The sequence below is a fragment of the Etheostoma cragini genome, chromosome 21 (genome assembly GCF_013103735.1).
Source record: "Etheostoma cragini isolate CJK2018 chromosome 21, CSU_Ecrag_1.0, whole genome shotgun sequence".
Taxonomy (NCBI): domain Eukaryota; kingdom Metazoa; phylum Chordata; class Actinopteri; order Perciformes; family Percidae; genus Etheostoma; species Etheostoma cragini.
In genome coordinates, this window is record NC_048427.1 from 19,940,201 (window position 1) to 19,949,197 (window position 8,997).

Genomic DNA, 8,997 nt, shown 5'->3' on the forward strand with positions numbered 1-8,997 from the left:
GGGGGGGGGGGGGGGGGGGGGGGGGGGGGGGGGGGGGGGTTGAACAGCTGGAATCTTATTGTCAAGTATGAGCCCATGAGAAGCAAGGGAGCAACGGCACCAGCAGCATTGCTGTGTGATTGGTGCAGAGCTTTATTATATGGGAAAGTTGTGCAATGTGACCGATAGACTATATTTGGATGTACAGTACATAATAGAATAATTGCATCAACCCAAGGTTAAAACACAGACATTAATCATGATATATTTTTCTTTTTTGGTCAATTTATTGAACATGTTAAAAAAACAACCTATAAGCAATAAAAGAAAAGAAAAAAACTAACGAGATCCCCAGCAACGTAAAAATGAAATGGCGGGAAGAAGTTGATCACTACCCCATCTTAATCTTAACAAGATCAAACACATGTGAACAGATGAACCAAAATCTTCGAACAGTCAACAAACAATTCAATTTTGTTAAAATGCAAACATTTTAAAATTAATTTTCTGTTATTTTGGAATTACATAACTGCATGTGAGGTAAAAAGATACGAAAAAACATGAACTTGGCATTCATTAATGTCCTTAAATTGCAAAATTTCTTTTAGGTATTATTATAATAGGAGTTTAGCCATCCCACAGTATGCAGAGGGGGCCCCCATTCTGGCCCCAGGGACCCCAGAAGACCCCTCAAGCCCTGCGTGGGAGCACCTGTCGCAGATGATCCAATTAGCAGTTAATTGGCTTTCAATCATTTGAGCTATTCAACAACAGTAAAAGACAAACATACATTTGTCCTTCTAATGTAATCATAGAAAAAAGAAATGTATTATTACTAACAATGTCAATATAATAAATAAAAAACAGTACAATTAATAATAGATAGATAGATAATAGAGAGGGACCCTAGACCCTGGAGGAGTTCACCGGCATGTATGCTGGTGCGGTGGCCACCAGGGGAAGATGTTTCCCCAGGTCTTTTCTGCCACACACACACACACACACACACACACACTGTATACCTCGTACCTGCAGTTGGATGGAGTACAGCAAATAGTTGCACTTGTAGTTTTTAATTGATGGATGTCAGCACATTGCAATGCTGCCCCCTGTTGCACCTCTATCTTCTTTATTTAGACTCAGACACACACACACACACACACACACACACACACACACGCACACAGTGTTGGGCAAATTATTTCCAAAATGTAATAGATTATAGATTACTAGTTACTGTCATTTCAAAGTAATTAGTTATATTACAATATTACTGTCACTGAATTGTACTGCGTTACACTACTTTTGCTTTATTTTTGAGTTACTTTCAACAAAATAACAGCTTGTGCATTTCACCGTAGAGTCACCTGTTGGGACACAGATGTTGTCCGAACAATCACCTGTTGAGACACAGATGTTGTCCGAACAATCACCTGTTGGGACACAGATGTTGTCCGAACAATCACCTGTTGGGACACAGATGTTGTCCAAACAATCACCTGTTGGGACACAGATGTTGTCCTTACAGTCACCTGTTGGGACACAGATGTTGTCCTTACAGTCACCTGTTGGGACACAGATGTTGTCCTTACAGTCACCTGTTGGGACACAGATGTTGTTCGAACAGTCACCTGTTGAGACACAGATGTTGTCCTTACAGTCACCTATTGAGACACAGATGTTGTCCATACAGTCACCTGTTGAGACACAGATGTCCATACGTCACCTGTTGGGACACAGATGTTGTCCGAACAGTCACCTGTTGAGACACAGATGTCCGTATGTCACCTGTTGAGACACAGATGTTGTCCTTACAAGTTACCTGTTGGGACACAGATGTTGTCCGAACAGTCACCTGTTGGGACACAGATGTTGTCCATACAGTCACCTGTTGAGACACAGATGTTGTCCGAACAGTCACCTGTTTTATTAGTTAGCATTAGTATCCTAATGCATTATATTAGCACTACCAACACTACACACACACACAAACACACACACACACACACACACACATTACATACAGTCTCAGCATGATACTAACTACATAGTGGCGCCATAATTTATTTTAATCACAGTGTATATAAGCATTGATCTGAGAGCAGGAGCAAGTCAATGAGCAGGACTCATTTTTTTTCATTGCATCTGTCGCAGCCAGAGCTCATGTGCAGTAGAAGATATTAATATATACACGGTTACTAAAAGAGTTATCTAGGCCTGTATACCGGGTGTGAGAAGTCTGATTATAGCTTGGGTAAGGGGTTTACATGGTGTTATATTAACCTGAATTTGTCACGGTTTGAGGAAATGAGGACCAAAATGCAGAGATGAAGCAGGCAGGCAGGCAGGAGAGCTATGTAGAGGATTTATTCCACAAAAAACAAGGAATACAAAAATCCAAAGATCAATTCCCAAAGCCAAATCCCAAAAAATTCCAAGGCCTAATGCAAAAAGGAAAAAACTTATAGGGAAAACAGAGACCTCAGGGAAAAGTAAAAATGCTAAACCAAACGACTGGGACGGGACGGGGACGACAATCACAGAGGCGGAAAACACAATGCAGGTAGTAAAACTAGACAGGACTAGACAACGGAATAGACTTTCAAAATAAAACAGGAAATAGAACATACAGACACTCAAAGGAAAACACAAGACCGAAACTACAACACAAGACCAAGGGGGAGCTAGGACACAAGAACAAGGAGGAAAGTAGGACACAAGACCAAGGAGACAAGACAGAACCAAAATACCAGATAAGGAGGAACAAAAAAACCAGGAAACTACCTAAACCTTAACAGAATTTATTCCCTTTTGAGAATCCGAGGTATATTAACCCCAATGTAATTGGGTTTACTGCATGTAAACACAGGCAAAGAGAGAAAAATTGAGAAAATGACTCCTTAAATCCTCTGTCAATACACCTTGTTTGGACTGATTACTTAATTGTGTACTATCTAAACAGAGTAACAATTAAAGCATGTTGAACCAGCAGTGCTTGCACCCATTAGGCAGGAATGAGGAACTGTTCTGAGCAAAGGAAGAGTAGAACACAATTAAGACCAGGTTCTGGGTGAAGCAATACAATGATGCATCTATTATTCATTTAAATGGAATAAAGCATTGAAAATTCAGCATTGAGTGCCTATGAACACCTCCCGAGGCGAGCGTTTATGAGTTTTTGATGAATGATGTTTGTTGTGCTGGCCACTTCGAGCTAAGCCCCTGATTCATCAGAGTGAGTTATCTTTGGTCTCCAGGGAAAACCTTCTCTCATGGCTGCTCTGCAGGCCTCCTGACCACCAGTTGCAGCTGTTTACAGACACACACACACACACACACACACACACACACACACACACACACACACACACAGCTCATACTTTACTGCTCATTTTCAGCCGACTGCGATGATAAACCCTATTGATTGAGATAGCCTGATCCAACGGAGGTTGAAGAAAATCAGTAGACTTCCATCAAGAGTAGGCTTCGATCCATACCCGCAGCGTTATGAAATATTCACATCAAATGACAACTGACCAGCACCAGATTCTCTGACCTTGGGATTGGGTTTACAGGACTAAAGCTGTACATTACCATTTTTCTGTAACCATGAATTGATTGCTTTGTAAATTATTTGATGCATCTATTTATTGACCTGACCTTTTTTTCTGGTTGTTAACATTCTGGGTGATACTTACATTTTTTGTAATATTTTGAAAATCTACAAACAAACCTGCGGAAAATCTTTGTCGATTCTCATGCAGTGGTGTACTGGTGTGTGTGTGTGTGTGTGTGTGTGTGCGTGTGTGTGTGTGTGTGTGTGTGTGTTTGTGTGTGTGTGTGCGTCTGTGTGTGTGTGTGTGTGTGTGTTATTGAACCCTCATTAGTTCTCCCCCCTACACAGTCTCGGAGTTAGGATGGCCCAGTAAAGGCAATTACTGTATTGATCATTCAGTCCTCCCTATCTCTCCTTGCTCTAATATTGGTCTAACAGTTAACCCTTTCACCAGAGGACAGGAGGCTGCCCAATCATCACAGAGTTTCATTTTGCAGCCCAGCACCCGAATAAAGAGTCCATTGTCTTCATTCCCTTCGTCACAAATCACACACGTCACAACACACAAAAAGTGATCCGGTAAAGTTGATGCAAGGGTGGGGGTCAGGTTTAATATTATGCATATAACAACGTCTCTCATGCTCATCTATTGCAACATGCTTACTTAATTGAAATTCTGGATTCATGAGATCAATATCGATTTGGGAGAATTGTTTGCTAAACTCTAAATAGATGTAATGGTTGTATTTTAACATGTATTTAAACACAGCTTTTGAAGCCTCTATGTAACTAGGATCTACACTGCCAAAGCTAAAACTACAAGTAGGGAAATAATATTTGTGTTTCTCCTTCTTTATCTGATCTTCCTCACCACTGATTATAACAAATGTAGTATTATGGGAAAACATGCCATTTTACATACTGTTTTCTGTCATGTAATATCAAGTGAGGACACTTTCTTAAGCATTGGGAAGATGTCAACAAACCAAACTGGAAAATAGGAACAAAGCAATTGATTTTGACTGACAGCATGTTGAAATGTTTCACGATCACTGGCTCCTTTTAATCAATAAATCAGCTGAAGTTGAATATGATCTCTGTGGTCCCTGTGAAAGTTGTTATTCACATATGCTGTTTGACTTTGTGGTATTCTTTCTCTGGACAAACAGTACATTCCTTTATACAGTGCCAGCAAACCTGCATTCATTTAGAGCTAGCAATTGATAATATTTTGATTTAGACCCTGGAAACCAGTTTCATTTTTCTATGTAAAAAAAACGTATGAGCAAAGCAAAGTTTCAGAAGAAAATTGTCTTTTGTTTATTTACCGTTTAATACTTGAAAGTGTATCTAATCTGCCTCAACGGGACTGAGTGGGCACATTTTTATCTGGCACCACAAGCCAACAACCCTACAACTGGCATTGTGTTTTGATTTAAACTCTGATTGGAAATAAGTAACATCAGATTTCCCAACCAAGCCCCGCCCACTTCCTACTATTCATTTCAATTCAATTTTATTCAAAATATCAATCATCAAGACTTATCTCAAGACAATTTTCAGGTAGAGTAGGTCTAGACCACACTCTACAATTCCCCAAAACCACAACGATTTCTAAAATTCCCCCAAGAGCAAGCACAGAAACCTCGGATAGACCCAGCCTCTTGGTGGGGGGTTGTCTGACGGTGCCGGTTGGAGGTATGATAAATAGTGGCAATTATAGTCTCAATAATAGTTATGGAACTATGGCTAGAAGTAGTAGTTTTAGTGGTTAATACCGTAGCAGGGCAATGCAGGGTGTAGCAGGGTGCAAAGCAGGACAACGCCTCCCGAACCCAGACCTTGAGATGATTCCACAGGAGAGGAGCCTGATAGCTGAAGGCTCTGGCTCCCATTCTACTTTTAGAGACTCTAGGAACCACACGCAACTCTGAATTCTGGGACATAAAGGTTTTATGAACTCATCATCATCAAGATATGATGGTGCCTGACCAGTAAGAGCTTTGTAGGCCAGGAAAATGATTTTAAATCGCAAATGCAGAGAAGCTTATATAGAAGAAACTTGATCTCTTTTCTTAGTTCTTGTCAGAACACACACTGTAGCCTTCTGGATCAGCTGGAGAGTCTTAAGGGACTCATTTCATCAAGCTGGTAGTAAGGAATTAGAATAGTCCAGCCTTGAAGTAACAAATGCATGGACTAGTTTTTCTGCGGTTGAAAAAATGTTGCACTGTGGAAATAGGTCTGACAGTGCGTGACTTGGAAAAAAGTATTTGGTGTGTACTGCAACAAGATTTTTTAGTTTGGCCCATGCTAACAAAGAGGGGGTGGAGTTCATGACATATACTGCAGCCAGTCACCAGGGGGCGATCCAGACATTTTTGGCTTCACAGCGGAGCTGTCATGTCATCCATGTGACACTATACATAGCAAATGGTAAAACACCATTAATGTAAGAAATAAGAGAGCAGTAATAATAATATTAAGAATGCCTGTGTAAAGTATATATCCTTTCAGGATATGGGCGGACTGTGTTTGCTACACACACAAAATATACACTCACGTGACAGAACAGGACCAGGCGGCCAACCTCTAGCCTCACTTTTCTATTTATCTGCTGAATGATAAATAGAATAATATGAGTATGTCAGTTTATTGTAGCCCACATGCAATCCAAAACAATACAGTAATAAAATGCACTCTGTGTGACTCAAGTGGTGTGTCCATGTGTGTGTGTCCTTGTTTGTGTGTGTGTCTGGCGTGTTATGGGAAAATGAAGAGGGTTGAAAACAATATCAGTCATTTATAAACAACAATCACTTCTAATTGAAAAATGTTAAACAGAAGACTCCAGACTATACAAAGCTGCTACTCTGAAGCTTTTCCATTCCTGCTCTCCCACCTAACAATCACACGTGATTTCAGTGATTCCGATTCACATGTTGGTAACCTTGGTTACGAAGCAGAGCAGCTCAGAGAGAAACATTTTCAACACTTCATAAATTATATGCCTGTAATGACATGAAGGCAGAAAAAAAGTGGTAGGAAGACAGACTGGAGGGGAGAGATGGAGACGAAAATTGGAAAAGATGAAATAGAACGAGAAGGAAAATAAAGAGGATGCGAAGGAGGGGGAAGAGCAGTGAAAGAAGAGTAACCAAAGAAAAGGATGGTGCACAAAAAGAGGAAGCGCAAAAAAGGAAAGGTATCCAAAGTAGATGCAAAAGGGTAAGTGGTTGGACGTAAAGGCATCAAAAGAAAACAAGGAAAAGGAAGACGAAAAAGAGTACAGAAGAGCATTGTGTTATGAAAATGTACGCACAACGAATCAAATGAGTATATAAAGTAAAAAAAGTGATGAAAAAGACCTAGTATAGCATGTCAAAAAAGTGATGAAAAAGACATAGTATAGTATGTCAAAAAAGTGATGAAAAAGACATTGTATAGTATGTCAAAAAAATTATTAAAAAGACATTGTATAGTATGTTGAAAAAAAGTGATAAAAGCGACATAGTATAGTATGTCAAAAAAGTGATTAAAACGCCATAGTATAGCATGTCAAAAAAGTGGTTAAAACGCCATAGTATAGTGTGTAAAAAAAGTGACTAAAAAGACATAGTATAGTATGTCAAAAAAGTGATAAAAACGACATAGTATAGCATGTCAAAAAAGTGATTAAAACGCCATAGTATAGTACGTCAAAAAAGTGATAAAAACGACATAGTATAGCATGTCAAAAAAATGATTAAAACGCCATAGTATAGTATGTCAAAAAAGAAATGAAAAAGACATAACATAGCATGTTAAAAAAGTGATGAAAAAGACATAGTATAGTACGTCAAAAAAATGATTAAAAAGACATGGTATAGTATGCTGAAAAAAGTTATAAAAGCGACATAGTATAGTATGTCAAAAACGTGACTAAAAAACATAGTATAGTACGTAAAAAAAGTGATGAAAAAGACATAGCATGGTACGTCAAACAGTGATGAAAAAGACATAGCATGGTACGTCAAAAAAGTGATGAAAAAGACATAGCATACTACATCAAAAAATTGATGAAAAAGACATAGTGTAGCATGTTGAAAAAGTGATGAAAAATAAATAGTATAGTATGATTACAAAGACATAGTATAGTGTGTCAAAAAAGTGATGAAAAAGTCATAGTATAGTATGTCAAAAAAGTGGTTAAAAAGACATAGTATTGTATGACAAAAAAAGTGATCAAAAAGACATAGTATTGTATGACAAAAAAGTGATTAAAAAGACATAGTATAGCATGTCAAAAAAGTGATAAAAAGGACATAGTATAGCATGTCAAAAAAGTGATGAAAAAGAGATAGTATAGTATGTCAAAAAAGTGATGAAAAAGACATAGTATAGTATGTCAAAAAAATTATTAAAAAGACATGGTATAGTATGTTGAAAAAAGTGATAAAAGCATCATAGTATAGTATGTCACAAAAAAGTGGTTAAAACGCCATAGTATAGTATGTCAAAAAAGTGAGTAAAAAGACATAGCATAGCATGTCAAAAAAGTGATGAAAAAGACATAGTATAGTACGTCAAAAAAATGATTAAAAAGACGTGGCATAGTATGCTAAAAAAAGTTATAAAAGTGACATAGTATATCATGTCAAAAACGTGACTAAAAAGGACATAGTATAGCATGTCAAAAAAGTGATGAAAAAGACATAGTATAGTATGTCAATTTTTTTTTTTTAAATACATGGTATAGTATGTTGAAAAAAGTGATAAAAGCGACATAGTATAGGTTGTCAAAAAATGGATTAAAACGCCATAGTATAGTATGTCAAAAAATCGATTAAAAAGACATAGTATAGTATGTCAAAAACATGACTAAAAAGACTATGTAGTATAGCATGTCAAAAAAGTGATGAAAAAGACATAGTATAGTATGTCAAAAAAATTATTAAAAAGACATGGTATAGTATGTTGAAAAAAGTGATAAAAGCGACATAGTATAGGTTGTCAAAAAATGGATTAAAACGCCATAGTATAGTATGTCAAAAAAGTGATTAAAAAGACATAGTACAGTATGTCAAAAAAGTGATAAAAAAGACATAGTATAGTATGTCAAAAAAGTGATTAAAAAGACATAGTATAATATGTCAAAAAAGTGGTTAAAACGCCATATTATAGTGTGTCAAAAAAGTGATAAAAACGACATAGTATAGCATGTCCAAAAAGTGATTGAAAAGCCATAGTAAAAAATTGATTAAAAAGACATGGTATAGTATGCTGAAAAAAGTTATAAAAGCAACATAGTATAGTATGTCAAAAACGTGACTAAAAAGGACATAGTATAGCATGTCAAAAAAGTGATGAAAAAGACATAGTATAGTATGTCAAATTTTTTTTTTAAAAGACATGGTATAGTATGTTGAAAAAAGTGATAAAAGCGACATAGTATAGGTGGTCAAAAAATGGATTAAAACGCC